Raw genomic sequence first — 19,886 nt, forward strand, 5'->3', positions numbered from 1 at the left:
GAAAACCACTAAACTAGCTGATCTTTAATGCCCAGTCTAGTTCAGAGAGACCATAATTTAGTAAAAGGGAAAGTAAAGAGGAATGGAGTGGAATTGGCAAAAGGGGCGGAGGCTGCTGGGAAGAGGGTGAGGAGTGGGCTGGGGAGGGAGAAGCTTCCATACAGACTCTACCATTAGAAGAAATGATAATTATGTGACTCGACAGAATGCTACAATGTGACTCATACTGCAATATCAATGTATCAAATCAATATGTTATATACCTTAAATTTACAGGATGTTATATGTCAATTACACCTTAATAAAAGGAAACATAAAAAAAAAAAAGTCATGTCAGTCCTACCCTGTCCCGAGGCACAATTCTAACAGATCTAAGGACCTCGAGATTGGGGACTATTTCACAGTATCATATTTGTCCTCAGGAGTTCGTATAGGCACATGGAAAGTCCATGGTTGTATTTCTACAATTATGAGTGGGTTGTTTAATCTGGGAAGCCATGTGACACAGGACGAAAAACTAAGGCAGAAACAGAGTTTGGAGCATCACTCCAAACCAACAAAAAGCTTATATTTTTTCTCACACACTGGGAGAATTAAGATCCCTCCCTCCATTGCAAAAAGAAGACAGAGAGAGGGGGAGAGTATAACTTACTTATTCATTCATTCATTCATTCATTCACTCATTTTTCCCCATCTTTGAACAAAAATCCCAGCGTGTCAGAATCCTTGTGGGAGACACTCCATTGTCCCTGTTTTCTCCTTGTAAAGACCTCATCCCAAATGTCATTGCCCCAGGGTTTGTGTTTCTGACGTGCCACATAACAATAGAAGTGTTGTGAAATATGGTACAAGTTAAAAAAAAAAAAAGGGTTTTCCCTCTTCTCACACAACTTCCTTTTTGTAAAAGCAGCAAAAGGGGAAATTTTATTTCTAAGAAATAGAATAAAATTAAATACCTAGGTATGAGACAAACAGACCAACAAACAAACCTTCCCCTTGATTTAAAAGAATGCAGGGGCATCTGGCTACCTCCTTCAGGAGGAACTCTTGGTCCCGGGGTTGTAGATTCTAGCTCCAAGGGGGTGTAGAGATCACTCAAAAATAAAATCTTACAAAAATAAATAAAAGTAAAAGAGTGGGAACAATAGTCATGGACCAAGATACTTGGAAAAATAATTTTCACCATTTAAAAATTCAGTGGGGTGCCGGGGTGGCTCAGTTATGTGCCGACTCTCGATTTCAGCTCAGGTCTTAATCTCAGAGTTGTGAGTTCGAGCTCCATGTTGGACTCCACACTAGCTGTGGAGCCTACTTAAGAAAATAATAAATAAATAAATAAATAAATAAATAAATAAATAAATAAATAAAGTAAAAAATAAAAAAATAAAAATTCAGTGATCTTAGGGATTACAAGATAATTTTTGAATATTTGCTTTTAAAAACGTAAGTTTATTTTAAAATTCTATAAGACATTTTAATGAATCTTTGTGAGATTGTGTACATTGCTTTAGATATGTTTTTCCAACTCATGCATAATATATTGTTAAAAAAAAAAACAATGGGCTTCAGATGGAGTCACATTTGCTAAACCCCGCCAAGATTTTTTTTATTTTAGTTTTTTAATTTAAATAAATTAACATATAATGTGTTATTAGTTTCAGAGGTAGAGGTCAGTGATTCATCAGTCTTATATACCACCCAGTGTTCATTACATCACATGCCCTCCTTAATGCTCATAACCCAGTTACCCCATTCTCCCACTCCCCTCCAGCAACCCTCAGTTTGTTTCCTATGATTAAGTGTCACTTATGGTTTGTCTCCCTCTCTGATTTCGTCTTGTTTTACTTTTTCCTCTCTTCCCCTATGATCCTCTGCCTTGTTTCTTAAATTCTACATATCAGTGAGATTATATAATTGTCTTTCTCTGATTGACTTATTTTGCTTAGCATAATACCCTCTAGCTCCATCCACATCATTGCAAATGGCAAGATTTCATTTTTTGATGGCTGAGTAATATTCCATTGTATATATATACCACATCTTCTCTATCCATCATCTGTTGATGGACATCTGGGCTCTTTCCACAGTTTGGCTATTGTGGACATTGCTCTATAAACATTGGGGTGCAGGTGCCCCTTTGGATCAGTACATTTGTATCTTTGGCGTAAATACCCAGTAGTGCAATTGCTACATCGTAGGGTAGCTCTATTTTCAACTTTTTGAGGAACCTCCATACTGTTTTCCAGAGAGACTGCAACAGCTTGCGTTCCCACCAACAATGTAGGAGGGTTCCCCTTTCTCCACATCCTCTCCAACATCTGTCATTTCCTGAGTGGTTAATTTTAGCCATTCTTACAGGTGTAAGGTAGTATCTCATTGTGGTTTTGATTTGTATTTCCCTGATGCCGAGTGATGTTGAGCATTTTATCATGTGTCTGTTGGCCATTTGGATGTCTTCTTTGAAGAAATGTCTGTTCATGTCTTCTGCTCATTTCTTGATTGGACCATTCATCCTTTGGGTGTTGAGTTTGATAAGTTCGTTATAGATTTTGGATACTAGCCCTTTATATGACATGTGATTTGCAAATATCTTCTCCCATTCTGTTGGTTGTCTTTTGGTTTTGTTGACTGTTTCCTTTGCTGTGCAAAAGCTTTTTGTCTTGAGGAAGTCCTAATAGTTCATTTTTTGCTTTGTTTCCTTTGCCTTTGGAGACGTGTCTAGCAAGAGGTTGCTGTGGCCAAGGTCACAGAGTCTGCTGTCTGTGTTCCCCTCTAGGATTTTGATGGATTCCTGTCTCACATTTAGGTCTTTTATCATTTTGTCTTTGTGTGTGGTGTAAGAGAATGGTCCAGTTTCATACTTCTGCATGTGGCTGTCCAATTTTCCCAACACCATCTGTTGAAGAGACTGTCTTTTTTTCCATCAGATATTCTTTCCTGCTTTGTCAAAGATTAGTTGACCATAGAGCTGAGGGTCCATTTCTGGTTCTCTATTCTGTTCCATTGATCTATGTGTCTGTTTTGTGCCAGTACCATACTGTCTTGATGATTACAGCTTTGTAATGGAGCTTGAAGTCTGGAATTGTGATGCCACCAGCTCTGGTTTTCATTTTCAACATTCCTTTGGCTATTCAGGGTCTTTTCTGGTTCCATACAAATTTTAAGATTATTTGCTCCAACTCTGTGAAAGAAGTTGATGGTATTTTGATAAGGATTGCATTGAATGTATAGATTGCTCTAAGTAGCATGACATTTTAACAGTATTTGTTCTTCCAACCCATGAACATGGAACATTTTTCCATTTCTTTGTGTCTTCCTCAATTTATTTCATGAGTATTCTATAGTTTTCTGAGTACAGGTCCTTTGCCTCTTTGGTGAGGTTTATTTCTACGTATCTTATGGTTTTGGGTGCAGTTGCAAATGGGATCAACTCCTTAATTTCTCTTTCTTCTGTCTTGTTAGTGTATAGAAATGCAACTGATTGCTGTGCATTGATTTTATATCCTGCCACTTTGCTGAATTCCTGTATGAGTTCTAGCAATTTTGGGGTGGAGTCTTTTGGGTTTTCCATATAGAGTATCATGTCATCTGCAAGAAATGAGAGTTTGACTTCTTCTTTGCCAATGCAATGCCTTTTATTTCTTTTTGTTGTCTGATTGCTGAGGCTAGGACTTCCAGTACTATGTTGAACAACAGTGGTGATAGTAGACACCCCTGCCATGTTCCTGACCTTAGGGGAAAAGCTCTCAGTTTTTCCCCATTGAGAATGATATTTGTGTGGACTTTTCATATATGGCTCTTATGATATTGAGGTATGTTCCCTCTATCCCTACACTGTGAAGAGTTTTAATCAAGAAAGGATACTGTACTTTGTCAAATGCTTTTTCTGCATCAATTGAGAGAATCATATGGTTCTTGTCCTTTCTTTTATTAACGTAGTGTATCACGTTGATTGATTTGCAGATGTTGAACCACCCTTGCAGCCCAGGAATAAATCCCACTTGGTCATGGTGAATAATCCTTTTAATGTACTGTTGGATCCAATTGGCTAGTATCTTGGTGAGAATTTTTGCATCCATGTTCATCAGGGATATTGGTCTGTAATTCTCCTTTATGGTGGGGTCTTTTTTTTTTTAAGATTTTATTTATTCATTTATTTGGCAGAGAGAGATTGAGAGAGAGAGAGGGTGCACAAGCATCGGGAGCGGCAGGCAGAGGGAGAGGGAGAAGCAGGCTCCCTGCTGAGCAAGGAGCCTGACATGGGACTTGATCCCAGGACTCTGGGATCATGATCTGAGCCAAAGGCAGATGCTTAACTGACTGAGTCACGCAGGCATCCTTTGATGGGCTCTTTGTCTGATTTTGGGATCAAGGTAATGCTGGCCTCATAGAAAGAGTTGGGAAGTATTCCCTCCATTTCTATTTTTTGAAACAGCTTCAGAAGAATAGGTATTAATTCTTCGTTAAATGTTTAGTAGCATTCCCCTGGGAAGCCATCTGGCCCTGGACTCTTGTTTGTTGGGAGGTTTTTGATTACTGCTTCAATTTCCTTGCTGGTTATGGGTCTGTTCAGGTTTTCTATTTCTTCCTGTTTCAGTTTTGGTAGTTTATAGTCTCTAGGAATGCATCCCTTTCTTCCAGATTGCCTAATTTGTTGGCACACAGTCACTCATAATATGTTCTTATGATTGTATTTCTTCAGTGTTGGTTGTGATCTCTCCTCTTTCATTCATGATTTTATTTATTTGGGTCCTTTCTCTTTTCTTTTTGATAAGTCTGGCCAGGGGTTTATCAATCTTATTAATTCTTTCAAAGAACCAGCTCCTAGTTTCGTTGATCCATACTGTGCTTTTGGTTTCTATTTCATTGATTTCTGCTCTAATCTTTATTAATTCTCTTCTCTTGCAGGGTTTAGGCTTTATTTGCTGTTCTTTCTCCAACTCCTTTAGGTGTAACGTGAGGCCCACCAAGATTTAATACCTAACCTAATTGCAATTTCAGCCTCTCTCAGGAGTGGAATTTTGAACAAATGAGTCCGGAATATGCTGATCATCGCTAGTAAGGTAATCTACCTAAGACCCTGCCTTTCCCCTAAGGGAAGGTGACCTTGCCTTAACAATCCTTTCTTTTCTTTTGCTAATTAACTCCTGGTCCCATCCTGGTTCTGCCTAGAAAATCTGCCCATTTTGCACAGCTCCTGGGTGTCCCTCTCTCCTCGCTAGATGGGATGCTGCCCGATTCATAAATTGTTGAATAAAGCTGATTTGACCTTCACCTTTACTCAGTTGAATTTTGGCTTTTAATAATATAACATAAACATAAATAACTTATGACCTATACAAACAGGGAAGATTTTGCTTATGCTAAGCCATGGGTAGAATAACACTCTGGCCAGTGATACATCTTGCATCTTCATTCCAGGAATGAAAATATTAAAAGTGCCTCCCTCACCCTCTGCCTGCCCTATGCTCTCCCAGACCACCTATCAGGTGTTTAGCCACACCTTATGACACGCCCATTCTAGGATAGGTTCGGAAAAGTAAGCAAGATAATTTACTTCCGTTTCCTATCTTTAAAATGGAAACAAACATATCTACCTCGTAGGGTTTTGGTGATAATTCAGTGGATCAAAAATATGAAAGTACCAAGCAAGGTGCCACATGCTGGCTGCCACTTGTTGAGGGCTTAATGAAACTGTTTTTTCCCTGTGTACTACTCCCCTTCCCATTCTCATGACAAGTAGTTTCTTTGTTTAATTCGATCTTAGGACTACAGAATTAGATTAATCATGGTCCATATGGCTCAGTTTGAGCTGTTTAGCTAATTTCTGTTATCAGTTCATTTTTATTTTTTTTTCAATCCTGTGTTTTTATTAAAGAGATAGAAAGAGACTATACCTAGCAACCAAGGAGTGAGGTACTGGGCAGAATGGTGGGGTGGGCTCAGGCCTTGGGGATTCAAAGACAGCGTGATGGCCTGGGAGGGGCCCAGGAGACTAGTTCCTGGCAGTGGCTGAAGAGATACCCAAGGGTGAGCTCTCAGGTACTGGACAACCAGCTGGTTCTGCAGGGGGGTGGTGCAGGGTAAGCTGGGCTGGCCTGGAATTTCCCTGAGGCTACCCTGCCTTGTCTACCTAGATTATCCACTGGGCCTGATCCTGTTCCTTGCCTCCCTTGTCCACCTCATTGACCTCTCCAGCTTCTGGTGACTCCTTGTAGGCATTCTCTCATCCACGTCCTGCATGTCCTCATCGTCCTCATTGTCCTCTTCACCATCCTCGTCATCATCTTCATCCCCTTCCTCCTTATCTTCACAGTGCTCTCAGGACAGCTTGCCAGGAGACAGCTGGTTGCCGTCTCTGTCTGCGGTGCTCTGGAGTCAGGCTCGATGGTCTCGTTCTTGCTGCTCTGCAGCTCCGTCTCGTCCACACGGGGCCAATCCAGATTGAACCACAGTGTCTCAGTCATACGGGGAAGAGTGAGGAAAACAAGGTGGACATGGCTCCTAGACTGAGGTAAAGGGTCAGCTGAAGCCAGCTTTCAGATGTGTTTAGTTGGGGTTTTTATTGGGTTATGGTACAATTCGGGGGTGGGTGGAGTAGACGGTAGCAGGGAAGTAGCTCTTGAGTCCTGGCTCCACCACTTACTAGCTGTTTGACCTTGGCCAAGTCACTGAACCCCTCTGAGCCTCAGTTTCCTTATCGTGCCGGGAGGCAGCAGCTGGCTATCAGCTCATTTTTCATAATACAATAATCACCCACAAACCCTTCACCTAGAGCAAAAGTTAGGACCTTGACAATAACCTACATCTTACCAGATGACCACTCTCTTCTCCAACGAGCCCATCCCCTGCCTCCCCATGCCCCAGGAACTTTATCCTGTGTTTTATAGTCATCATTTCCTCGTTTTCCTTTTTATTTAACTTTATTGAATCTATATGTACTCCTAAAAAGGGTACCTAAACATTTTTTAGATGTTTTTAGTATCACTAAAAGGTATAATGCTGTTTGAAATCTTTTTGGGGTTTCCTGTCTTTTGCCCAGTAGTATATGGCTAAGGTATAGCCATACTGGCGAGTGTTGGGTCATTCACTGATTTGATCACTGTATCATTGTCCACTCTCCTGTTCATTTTTGTTTGGATGATTTATAAGTTTTTGCTTTTATGACTCTTGCCACTATGAACACTGTTTACATGCCTCCAGCTGTGTGCGTATAAGAATTACCCTTGGGCATATCCCTAGAAGTCATCTTCAACTTCGAAGGTAGGGCAAAATGTTCTCCAAAGTTGTTATGAGACGGGGAAATTGAAGGACCCCATAAAAATCTGATTTTTGTTCCTTTTCTTATTCCTATTCTTGCTAGGACCTGTACCCCCCCCCCCACTATATGCATGTGTCATAATGCAAATAGCATTGTCCTCCTTGTGAGGGACAAGGAGTGAATGATTTCTGTAGAATAGATAACATCTAAGGAAGGACCAGGTGAGAATGACAAGGTGAAGCCATCCTATGCGTATTCCAGACCACCAGCTCTAGACATCCCCATGCCAAGACTCTCCGGCTCTGAGGAATAACACCTGGGCCCTCATCTTTGTTCTCACCAGCTCCTGGTTGTTCTAACCAGTCCTGCCTGAGAGGACACAAACCTCAGACTGACATCCTCAATAAAAACCCCACATACTGAACATAGACAAGACTCCCTGCTTTCCTTTCTGAGTCTCCTGGACACTCTGTGTGTACCTGCGCTCTCTCTATACCTTCAGTAAAGTCTGCTTTCGCCTCCTGCTGGCTCACATTTGATTTCTATCCTGCACACAGCCACAGACCCTGTTGGCTGGTCTTGTGGGACCCCCTTTAGGTCCTTGGACTGGCCTGCCAGCATCAGTTACGCCAGTTTATATTCCCACCAGCAGCACGTAAGAGATCTCTTCGCACTGTAGTTGCCTGTAGCTCTGTAATTATTCTGTATTCTAGACTATTCTACAAGCCACTTGAGGATAAGGTTAAATCATTAGATCAAGAGTATGGGGTCTATGACTGACTTCTACTTTCTTCCTTATTAGTCATGTGACCTTGAACAAATTAATTCATTCAACAATTATTCACTTAATATCTACTATGTGCTGAAGACATAGAAATAAGCAAGATACTGTCCCTGTTCCCAAGGGGTCTACATTCCAGTAGGAGAAGCAGATAATAAAGGAGTTGATAGGAATTCCACACAATGATATGTGCTAGGAAGAAGGAAAGCCATGTTGTGCTAAAGAGGGACTGAGTGGGGAGCTACTTTAGCCCAAGCAGGTAGGGAAAGTCACCTGTGTGCAGGGGACCTCAGAGCTCAGATCTGAATGACAAGAAAGAGGCAGCCCAGTGAAGATATGGATGGAGGGAGTTGGAGGCAGAGGGCACAGCAAATGCAGAGGCTCTCAGGTGAGAATGCTCAAAGGCTAGGATGCAGAAAGAAGGGAACCCTCTTAACACTGTTGGTGGGAATGCAAGCTGGTGCAGCCACTGTGGAAAACGGTATGGAGGTTCCTCAGAAGGTTAAAAATAGAGCTACCCTATGACCCAGCAATTGCACTACTAGGTGTTTACCCAAAGGATACAAACATAGTGATTCAAAGGGGCACCTGCACCCCAATGTTTTTAGAGCAATGTCCACAATAGCCAAACTGTGGAAAGAGCCCAGATGTCCATCAACAGATGAATGGATAGAGAAGATGTGGTATATATATATACAATGGAATATGACTCAGCCATCAGCAAGAATGAAATCTTACCATTTGCAATGACGTAGATGGAACTAGAGGGTATTATGCTAAGCGAAATAAGTGAGAGAAAGACAAATACCGTATGATTTCACTCATATGCGGAATTTAAGAAACAAAGCAGATGAATACAGGGGAAGGAAAGGAAACGTAAAATAAGATGAAAACAGAGAGGGAGGCAAACCATAAGACACTCTTAACTCTAGGAAACAAACTGAGGGTTGCTGGAGGGAAAGTGGGGGGGGGGCTGGGGTAACTGGCGGAGGGGCATTAAGGAGGTCATGTGATGTACTGAGCACTGGGTGTTGTATGCAACTGATGAATCACTGAACTCTGCCTCTGAGACTAACAATACCCTCTATGTTAACTAATTGAATTTAAATGATGTTAAAAAAGAAAAGGAACATAAGGAAGGGCATGGGGATGGAAGCCCATGGTGTCTGGAGAGTTACGGCTGGCAACGCATGTCGAGGCAGCTTGAGCCGCCACTCAGAGCCCACTGTCAAATCTCTGGGAATGCCTGGAACCACTGGTGAAACCATTAGCAGCTGGAAATCAGCCATGCTGGGGGAGTTCACAGTACGACCTGGCAGGTGCACCTCGGGCTGCTTCCCACCGGCCCTGAGCGTGAGTAGTCACTGAACGGGTGCTGTTAAAAAGTGAGACAGAGTTACTTAACCTCTCAGAACCTAATCTCAAGGGGTTGCTGGGAGAATTAAATGAGCTGGTATGCATAAAGCCGGGGGCACATGCCGAATGTTCAATGATTAAAGAGGCTTGCCTGCTTCTGCCAATTTTCAAGCTCCTTCCCCAGCCTCGCTGCCCTCCAACACTGTTCACGATGATCCTTGGAGGAAAAAGAACAAACACATGTTGAGTGGTTGCTTTAGGCTCAGACGTTCACATATCATTATTTCATACCATCAGCAACGCTGTCAGGCAGATATCTAGATGGGCAGTTCACTGACCAATCTATGAAGGTTCAGAGAGTTTATATTACTTGCCCAAGGTCACACAGCTGCGGAGCGTCAGAACTGGCATGAAAAACTAAGACATCTGAATCTGACTTCAGGGCCTAGTACAGTGAATCTTAATTAAATTAAGATCAATTAAGATATTTTAATAGGCAACTCATTTTCGTGGATAATGTATTTCAATGAACCACATGACTGCTGGCAGCAGGAGGTGGGGCCTGTGGGGGGTGATCAGGTCAGGAGGGTGCATCCCCCATGAATGGGATTAGTGTCCTTATCCTAGAAGCCCCAGAGAGTTCCCTCTCCCTTTCCACTACGTGAGGACATAACAAGAAGTCTACTGCCCCAAGGAGGGTCCTCACCTGACCACGCTGGCACCCTGGTCTCAGACTTTCAGCCTCTGGAAGTGTCAGAAATAACCCTCTGCTGTATTTTGTTGTAGCAGACTAAGACACAAGGGCAAATCAAAGTTAAGTCTCAAAATACTGCTCATTCCTCAAGGTCAACTAAGGTCCTGAAATTTCTGGGAAGTTTTCCCAAGCCCCAGCTACTAAGAACTCTCAGAGTACTTTTTAAACCCTAAGATCTTGTGGGTAATTTACAATATGCTTCCTTTTTCTTCCCTTTACTTCTTCATTCTCTCTTTTAAATGTAAATGCTTTATACACACACACACACACACACACACACACATCAGCAATAAGATATTTTTATCATAAAGTTAATGTAAAAAAAATAAAGAAGGAAAAACAATCACTTCAAATAGAAGTGATCCATGGTAACATTTTAACACATTTCCTTCTATTGTTTTTAGTAAAATTGATTATCAGTGGTCTGGCCTACTTAAATCAACTTGAGAGTAGGGATTACACACTATCCCTATATCACATTTTACCTTTCATGTGAGCCCCTTAAATACTTGTCACTGATGGAGCCAACACTCAGTGGATTATGAGCTCCCAGCTAGTTGGGACCAGGGCACGTAACGAAGAGAACGGTGATGTAGATTTGCTTGAATTTTTGTGCCCTGAGTGGGTAGTGTGAAAGCCCAGAAAAGAAGACAACGTAGTCTGCCTTATCATCTTCAAAACTACAGGACAGTCTTTATACCAGTGCGGTTCTCTAGAATGGAGACCCCCAGTGTTGTCTAATATCCCAGAGGGATGCTGGATCCAGCTCTGGCATGGGTGGCCAGACCATCACTTGAAAAATAAAAGCAAAATTAAAAAAGCAAGCAACAGATCACCCTCTTTCGTTCTCCTCTCCCTCCTTCTTACAAAGGACAGGGCAAGATTGATGCTTAATCTCTGTAGGAATCTGTTGTTTTTTCCTGTGGCTCTTACAACAAATCATGACAGATCGGGTGCCGTAGAGCAACAGAAATCTACTCTCTCAGTTCTGGAGGCAGAGCCCTAAACCAGTGTCGCTGGGCTGAAATCAAGCTGTCGGTAGGACTGCACCCCCTTGCAGGTTCTAGGCGAGAATTCACTTCCTGCCCCCCGGCTTCTGGTAGCTGCTGGCGTTCTTGGCTTGTGGCCATGTCGCTCCCTTCTTTAAGGCAGCATCTGCAAATCTCTTTCTGCTCTGTCTTCACATCACCGTCTCCTCTGGTGTGTCTGTCTGAAACCTCCTTTTGCCTCTTCCTTAAAAGAACCCTTGTAATTGCATTTAGGGCCCACCCAGATAATCCAGGATAATTTCTCTATCTCAAAACCTTCATTTCATTACATCCTCAAACACCCTGTCTTCCTTATAAAGAAACATTTACACTTCCCAGAGTTTGGGACCTGATATCTGTGGGTGACAATCTTTAGCCTGTTGTACCAGTATTCCTTAGAGCAGTTAATTTGGAGGCTGGATGGACTTCATGGCTCAGAAGAAGCTTCTTCACCCTCGCGATTTGGGTTAAGGGGTGGAGATAGATTATAGAGAGGGTCAGGAAATGAGTAAGTAACTCCTACTTTCCCAATTCTTCTAGAAAAAGCCACTATCTTCAATTTACCCTGTGTCCCTCTGCCTGGAACTCTTCCTTCCCTTGACCTCCTCTAAGAGGCCTGGACTGACCTCAGCTCCCTTCCTTGCCCATACTGCATGGATGACGTCTATGACCCACTAGTCCTCTGTGCCCCCTTTATAACTGCACACAGCACAGTGGAAGGCATGGCCAACACTTCCTGCTCCCCTCCCGAGTAGGATGTAAGCTCCTTAAAACTCCCTGTGCCTTGCCCAGAGCTGTGCCCTCAAGGAGGTGCTCAGTAAATATCTGCTGATCTGACTTAAGTTGCCTTCCAGCTGAGACAAGAAGCATCCTCAGCACCCATGTGATTCCATTTCCTCGCTTCTCTGATTTGGAAACTGAGGCCAACAGACTCCCTCTTCTACGCAATAGTCCTAAGCTGGCCGGCCCGACTCAGAGCCCTGATCAAAATCGTCCTCTCCCTGCTTCCGTGCCCTTGGAGATTAGAAAGCTCTTCATCCCGAGTTCATGTCTCCCTGCTGAGAGTGCGGCGAGTGGCCCAGAAGCCAGTGTCCTTAAAGCAGTCTTTGTTGAACTTAATAAAAAAATAAACAAACAAATAAATAAATAAATAGGGGAAAATGGAACTTGGGTATTATTTTATAGGATCTACAAAGTAGGGGATAGGGAATCCGGTCAGGGTTTTAAAATAATATACTACAGCAGCGTTATTCACAAGAGCCAAGAGACAGAAACAACCCAAATCCATCAACACGTGCTTAAACAAAACGTGACACGTACATACGATGGAACGGTATTCATTCTTGACAAGGAAGGGAATTCTGACACAAGTTAAAACATGGCTGAGCCTTGGAAACATCATGTTAAGTAAAATAAGGCTGACACAGAAGGGCAGACATCGTATAACTCCACTTGTATGAGGTACCCAAAGCAGTCGAACTCACAGAGACAGAAAGTAGAATGGTGGTTGCCAGGGGCTGGGCCGGGGGGAATGTGAGTTACTGTTTAACGGGTACAGAGCTTCCGTTTGGCAAGATCTGGAGATGGATGGTGGTGACGGCTGCATGACCATGTGAATGTACTCAATGCCACTGAATTGTATATTTAAAAATAGTTAAGATGGTAAATGCTATGTTATGTATATTTTGCCACAATAAAAATTAATGTTTAAAAAAAAAGAAAGAAAGGTCTAATGGGTATGCACCGGAAGTGGCGCACCTGTAACGGGAAGCTGGTGGAGGCCACAGAAGGCTGTGCAAGGGAAAAGGACCCTCCGTGAACGGGCTGGCCTGAACGAGGAAGAGAATGATATTTCATCTCCAATGTTCAGTGGAAAGAATGGATTGGGAAACGGGTCTCTAAATGACAATGACTCTGTTCCTTCAGGCCCTGACTTTTACATTCGTCATTGTCCTCCCACTGGACTAAGTACAGGTGCTCCCGGAGCCAAATGTCCAACATGAACATGTGTGGGGCCTCCCAGGCCACTCCTAGAAGTTTCCTTACAGCCTGTTCTCTGCTCCTTACTGGGAAGCTCCTATGAAGGGAAGCCAGGAGAGGAGAAGAAATACAAGCCCAAATTAGCCCCTTAGTTAGAGACTTTAAAGAGTTTGTTCTTGAACTTCAATTATCTATGCTGCTTCTGCAGACCCCAAATGTCCCACCCCTGTTCCTATTTAGTGTTTTCATAGCTCTTTACAATTTTCAAGCACTTTCAGGCATCATATCTGGTTTAATTATCATCCCTCCAAGAAAACAAAACACTGAATACATTTTTTTTAAAGGACAGAAAAAAAAAAAAAAAAAGACCAAAGCTCAGAAAAATGAAGCAACATACCCCGGACCACACAGCGATGCAGGAGTAAATCAGTATTTAAACTCTGCTTTTTCAGAAGTGAATGCGGTTCTAGTCATGTTCTCTCTTTCTTGGGCTAGGTCCAAAAATGTCTTATGACTTGGTACTCTCACAGGGATAGGACAAGTTCCTTAAAGCAGAGTAGACAAATCTCTCCGGTGAGGCCAAGTGAAGGCTTGGATCAACCCTCGGCTTCTGAAAGGCGTCCAAATGGTGAGTCTCTCTGGAAGAAGGGTTGACCGTGCCCTGGAGTCATGCTGTCTTGCTGTTAGCTCTCATAATGTCTCAGTAATCCCAGGCACAGGTAGCAGAGGCCTAGAAATGTATTGATTTAAAATTGCAATTCAGGGGCACCTGGGTGGCTCAGTCCAGTCTGCCTTCAGCTCAGGTCATGGTCCCAGGGTCTTGGGATCTAGCCCTGCGTTGGGCTCCCTGCTCAGTGGGGAGCCTGCTTCTCCCTCTCCCTCTGCCTGCCACTCTCCCGGCTTGTGCCCGTTCTCTCTCTGTCAAATAAATACAATTTTAAAAATAAAATAAAATTGTAACTCAAAATTGCAGTTGAGAGAGCTCCTAGAACTCAGGTTTTGATCGCTAAGTACCGTTTCCTACAAAAAAGAACCAGGGCTCCATGGAGAGATGTTGATTCCAGGTCAGATTCCAGGGAGAGCAGAAGGTTGGTCTGGAACATCTCATGCCACAAAGTAGGGGATTGCCCCGAGATCGGTGGGAGTACATGAACAGGAGACAGGAGCCAGCTTGAAGGAACTCTCACAGCCAAATCCAGTTTGAGCATCCCTCTTCCCTGCCCCCAAATGATGATATTGGGTTATAGTAGGTTGTAGGAGGAAAAAAAATCCATGAGTCCATAGTGATACTTTAAAAGGTAAAGAGAGAGGGAAAAGTGGGGAGAGAACGGGGGAAACTGTTTTTTATGAACAATGAAGTGTAGAAATGTTGATAGAATTAGAAAGTTCCCGTTTTATAGCCCTCAGTGTAATGGCAGATTCAGGTAAGAATAACTAAAAGATATTAAAATCACGGAGTAGAAGGATTGTTAGGGAATAAGATATTCACATTGTTTCAAAGTATCACCCCACATTCATGCATTTAAACAACTTTCCCCCCCAAGTTTTTATTTAAATTCCAGCTAATTAACATACAGTATAAGTTTCAAGTGCAGAATTTAGTGATTCATCACTGCCATACGACACCCGGTGCTCACCACAGCAAGTGCCGTCCTTACCACAGAGGGAGAAACAGGCCGTTACAATGGAGAGATCTGGTAGTTTCCACCTTAACCAAGAGCTCAACATTGGCATTGCCGATTGTGGGGTGGCCTGACTTGTGACTCCTGAGATGACATGCAGTGAAGGTATGTGTCACGGCCAATGCAGCGCCCTTGTCAGGACTGTCACCCGAATCTAACCCCAAGGAAAGAGTCACTCGTCCAGAATGTGGGACCTTCTGCAGCACAAGTAGTCTAGGCTCACTAAAGAACACAGTGCCAGGGACATCGGAACGAGCAGAGGACTGTTCTACGGTGGGAAGGGTAGAGAGACATAACAGCCAAACGCAATGCTAGACATCGCTGGGATCCTAGATCCAAAAAAATCTGCTCTAAAGGACATTTTGGGGACAATTTGGGAAATGTGAGTATGGGCGCAATGTTGGTTGCTGTTTATTGTATTAATGTTGATTTTCTTAGGTGTGATAATGGTGCTGTGATTAGGTAGAGAATGTTCTTGTCCTGGGGAGATGTAAGCTGAAGTTCTTTTTTTGTTTTGTTTTAAGCAGGCTTCCTGCCCAGCATGGAGCCCAATGTGAGGCTTGAACTCATGACCCTGAGATCAAGACCTGAGCTAAGATTGAGAGTTGGATACTTAACTGACTGAGCCACTTGGGTGCCCCATTTTTTTTTTTTTTTTGAGAGAGAGAGCACATCGGGGAGGGGGAGAGGGAGAGGGAGAGAGAAAATCCTAAGCAGGCTCCACGCCCAGCACGAAGTCCAATGCAGGGCTTGATCTCACTACCCTGAGATCATGACCTGAGCTGAAATCAAGGGTTGGATGCTTAACTGACTGAGCCACCCAGGCATCCCAAGCTGAAGTTTTTAAGGGTGAAATATCATGATATGGGAAGCCTACTTTTGAATGGTTAAGATAAAGGGTGGTATATGTACCATTATGGACAGTGGGAAGTAAGAGGGGTACGGCAAAACCATGTCCATTGATGAGTCTAGGTAAAGGGACACAGGGGTATTTTCTATATTATTCTTTCAACTTTCCTGTGAGTTTGAAACTTCAAATTAAAAAAAATACAACACTACAGTTAAGCCTTGCAAATTACTTTGGGTCTTCTCCAGTAGGAGTGATACATTTGCAGGAAAGATGGCAAACTCGAGCAGGGGGTGGTCTACGGCCTCGGAGCAGAGCTAGCACAGCTAGTGATGGAACCGGAGGTGCAGGGCTTCCTAGCCCAGGCAGCAAGAGCCCAATATCGCAGAGCCATTCTTGCTGCTTGGCTTCTTGTTCATGGCCTTTCCCTCTTTCACACCACCTCTCGAGCTTCTCATAAATCCACAGATCTAGCTAGCAATCACTAGTTAAGAGCATCCACATGGCTGGCCTTTGAAATCTAAAGTGCTTTTTCTTCAGGATGCTCACAGTCAAAGCAAATATTTCTGTAAATAAGGGCTCTTGAGACCATCTCCAGGGAAGTGCTATTCCCTGAAATAGGGTCGTCTCACTCCCACGTTAGCCTTATTACACACCACCAACTCCTCCTCATTAAAGCTAGTGGTTTTGAGCTTTTCTCTAGAGAAAAGAATGTTCTAGATATTTGTCACTCTATTTCTGGTCCCCTCTATTTTCAGGAATGTCACCATCCCTCACCACCTGTGACTAATACATGCTGTCTGTCCCTCAGAGTCAATCCACTTCCACATTTTAGAAAGTGGCTAGTGGTGAAGTCGCCAGCAAGTGCTTGTCTGAGCATTTCTGGCAAAAGTTCTGGGAAGCTGAGTGATACTTGATGGGATTGCTGAATGGCCACTCTGAAAAGTGGTGTTAGTGTGTGGCTTGCTTATCTGTTGGTCTGCTTTGAAAAAGAATCACTCATTCACTTGTTCAGGATGAGTAACAATCCATGATGGATGAATAACAACTTGTTGATTTCACTTCCTGTGAGTGTCTTCTGCCTAGAGGTCTGACTGGTGGACAGAAGCATTCCAGAAATGTTCTGAGCAAACACAGCAGAGTCAGGCAAAGCGGGTAGCTTCCCAAGATGAGCTGCTCTGCTGGGGCAGCATTCATTCACGTGTTTGCGTGCCCATACGTTTGTTTGCGATATCGGTCTTGTTCTTTATTTTACAGTCATATGTCTTGTACGGACTAGTAAATCACTAAGAACAAGCGATAACGGAAGGAGACTACAGTTTACTCATCACTAATTGCACATCAGGTTTTTTACGTGAGCTGGTTAATTTAATCCTTTTAACATCCCTGTCAATAAGGTTTTATTATTTTTTTTTCATTTTACAGATGAGAAAAGTAAACTCAGAGAGTTAAGGGACTTACCCCAAAATGGTTAGAAGGACCAGAGGTGAAATCCATGCTCTGTCTACCTTCTCCAGTAATTTATGGTCAACGCTCGTGTTCACTCGACAGGGGATAGCCAGCAGGTTTTAAATTGCTAATTTCCTTTCACCCCCAGACATGCATTTGGGCCATCTTCTCCTCATGACCAATCAGCATCTGATCTTAGTGAAATGATCTAGTAAAATCTGTAGAGAGGAATCAGAACGTGCATTTTCAAGCCAGATATTAATGAGGCCCATACTGCTGCTTGTCCCCATTACTCTGAAAAATATACTTGAATCACCCCATTATTGTGCCCCTCAACGAAATCGCCGATTTCAGTAATCCTCAATCCTCCTGAAGTTGGTAGGTACTAGGATGTCACCAATTTTCATAAGAGATGTTGTGGAAGTTACACATTCATTCTTAAAACAACAACAACAAGAGCAAACACCCCTGTCCAAAAACAACCATATGACCCTTTCAGGAGACCACACAGAATTGAAAAGTGTCAAATATCTGAACTCTTCTATTTAGAGTAACTCTGCTCTTACTCTTTCAACTCCAAAAGTCCCCATAAACTCCATAAACTCCAGTTTTGCATGGCTAACAGATAAAAGTGTACTAGCTTCGTAAGTCTCTTGGGATTATTTTCTTACAGAATGAAGATCCAAGTCAGCACAGAGAATAGTTTACAGGCTTAACAACAACAAAGATGACGGCAAATAGCAGTGGTGATGAGGCGGAGTCTATGAAAGAGGTGAGTGGGAAAGAGAGCGAGGTAGAGGAGGACGCTCCGGCGGGGCGGACAGGGCAGGCGGGTCTTGCAGCGGCAATGTCGAAGCTCCGAGCTGAATATTCGGCTGGAGGTGGGCATGCCGGAGGATGGCAGTGGTGCCCGGCTTCTGCGTGGAAGCCCTGAGCTAGAGTTCGCATCCTGCTACTTCTCACCTCATTCACCGTAGACACGTCTGGATCTCACATTTTTTTTTTTAAAGATTTTATTTATTTATTTGACAGAGAGAGACAGCCAGCGAAAGAGGGAACACAAGCAGGGGGAGTAGGAGAGGAAGAAGCAGGCTCACAGCAGAGGAGCCTGATGTGGGGCTCGATCCCACAACGCGGGGATCATGCCCTGAGCCAAAGGCAGACGCTTAACCGCTGTGCCACCCAGGCGCCCCTGGATCTCACATTCTTGGTCTGCAAAAAGATATGAATAAAAAGCTACATAAAGGGCTATGAAGATAAAATAAGGAAGCGTGTCCACGTGCGTTGCCGACTATAAAATCCCATAAAGGGCGAGTGAGCACATCATTCCTCCTATACTGACAAAAAAACCACTATTGCTTGCATTTATCCACTGTTCGTTACATTTCTTTACTTCCTCCTTCGTTGTGGTGCTCACTGCAACCGCCCGTAGACTCATTCATTGTTCGGGGTGGCTGAACTCCCGCTGTGAGCCAGAAGCTGGAGGGCATCGGAACAGCTCTTATCTGTGTGTGCTTTACGGTTATCACATGAATCATACTCCGAGAGCCTTGGGAAGTTTGTGGTACTGCTGCCATTTAACGAGGAAATTGGGGATCAGCTTTACAACGCGCCTGAGATGACCACACTCACATGGGAGGTAACTGCCTGTCTCCACGGCCGGGTGGGAGCCCCTGCAGGGCGAGGCTGTCACTCATAAGGACTTGGGCTGCGATGCTCACGAAGGCATCTTTCATCATCTTAGCTTCTCCTCCTTGCCGAGGCCCCTCCAAACTCTCAGGAGGTGAGAGCACGCACCACGAAATCGAACACAAGGTGGACGCAGCCAGGCTGGCTTTCTTCCCCAAGAAACATATGGTGGGAAATAAGCCTCGCTAGGCACCAGGGGAAGGTAGGCGGCCACCTGTAAACTGGGTGACTCTAGTTTCTGAACCCGACATCAGCTGACGTGACCTGACAACAAGACATGATACTTAACGCCAGACTGCTCCAACGGGCATCGGGTTGGCATATGCTTGCCATAGAGCGAGGAGTCATGCTTTACAACGGCATTGGGTCCAGCTGACTGGCCGATGGCCAGTAATACCGGGATTAGACCAGGAAGGGGGGACAGGAAAAGAGGAAACGAAACAGACAGGTTTGGGCAAAAACGGAGTCTGGGCCCATCCACCTGCAAATTCCTGAGTTTTCCTCCTCTCGCTCACTAAAACCTGGGGACGATGGTTTGCTGTGTATTACTAATCCCCCTGAGGTAACAACCACAGAACAAAAGCTGGTGCGGGGTTTTGCAGGAATGGTCTGTAAGACATGAAAATAAGTTTCTTGAAATGCCTGGCAATTTCAAATCCCCCAGGCCCATCAGGGGGGACAGAACCCAGTTCCAGAAGCCCCCTAATTGATGTGCCTCACTGTGAGTCTGAGGGGGATTAGAAGCCTGGCTGTCTTCAGAAGGTAGGGGTGGAGGAGCCGTGTGGGGAGGGGAGAAGGAAGGCGGGAGACCCAGTGGAACTGGCTGCTCCAACTGCTTCCTTTTGTTGTGGTGGCTGTTGTTCTTCTCGGGCTGTGGCAGGATGTGAAGTGGGAGATGTGTTGTGGTCACAGAACTGCAGCTGTGGGGGATGGTGTGGGCCGGTGGACACTCTGGAGAGGGAGCTAGTAGACAGGAGGAGGGAGGGAAAGAGCCACGGCAGTGGTTGTTAAAGACTATCTCCCCTCCCACCAGGGCGGCTTCCTTGTTGGCAAGTCCAA

General features: G+C 43.9%; 1 long non-coding RNA gene across 8 annotated transcripts in view; it reads left to right on the forward strand.

The window, feature by feature from the left end:
* The window catches only part of LOC103662287, a 30,599-nt gene that overhangs the window by 3,091 nt on the left and 7,622 nt on the right, over positions 1-19,886 (forward strand). Inside the window, exons 2-7 of one of the 8 annotated variants that reach the window (XR_005835043.1) lie at positions 4,909-5,063; positions 6,317-6,514; positions 13,656-13,788; positions 17,812-17,910; positions 18,571-18,777; positions 18,883-19,360. This is a non-coding gene — a long non-coding RNA (uncharacterized LOC103662287). Of the gene's footprint in view, positions 1-4,908; positions 5,064-6,316; positions 6,515-13,655; positions 13,789-17,811; positions 17,911-18,170; positions 18,230-18,570; positions 19,361-19,886 lie in introns of those variants that run through there. The other 7 variants (XR_005835042.1, XR_005835041.1, XR_005835045.1 and 4 more) reach the window with 7 other exon arrangements.

This window comes from Ursus maritimus, unplaced genomic scaffold (assembly GCF_017311325.1).
Source record: "Ursus maritimus isolate PB19 unplaced genomic scaffold, ASM1731132v1 scaffold_16, whole genome shotgun sequence".
NCBI lineage: Eukaryota > Metazoa > Chordata > Mammalia > Carnivora > Ursidae > Ursus > Ursus maritimus.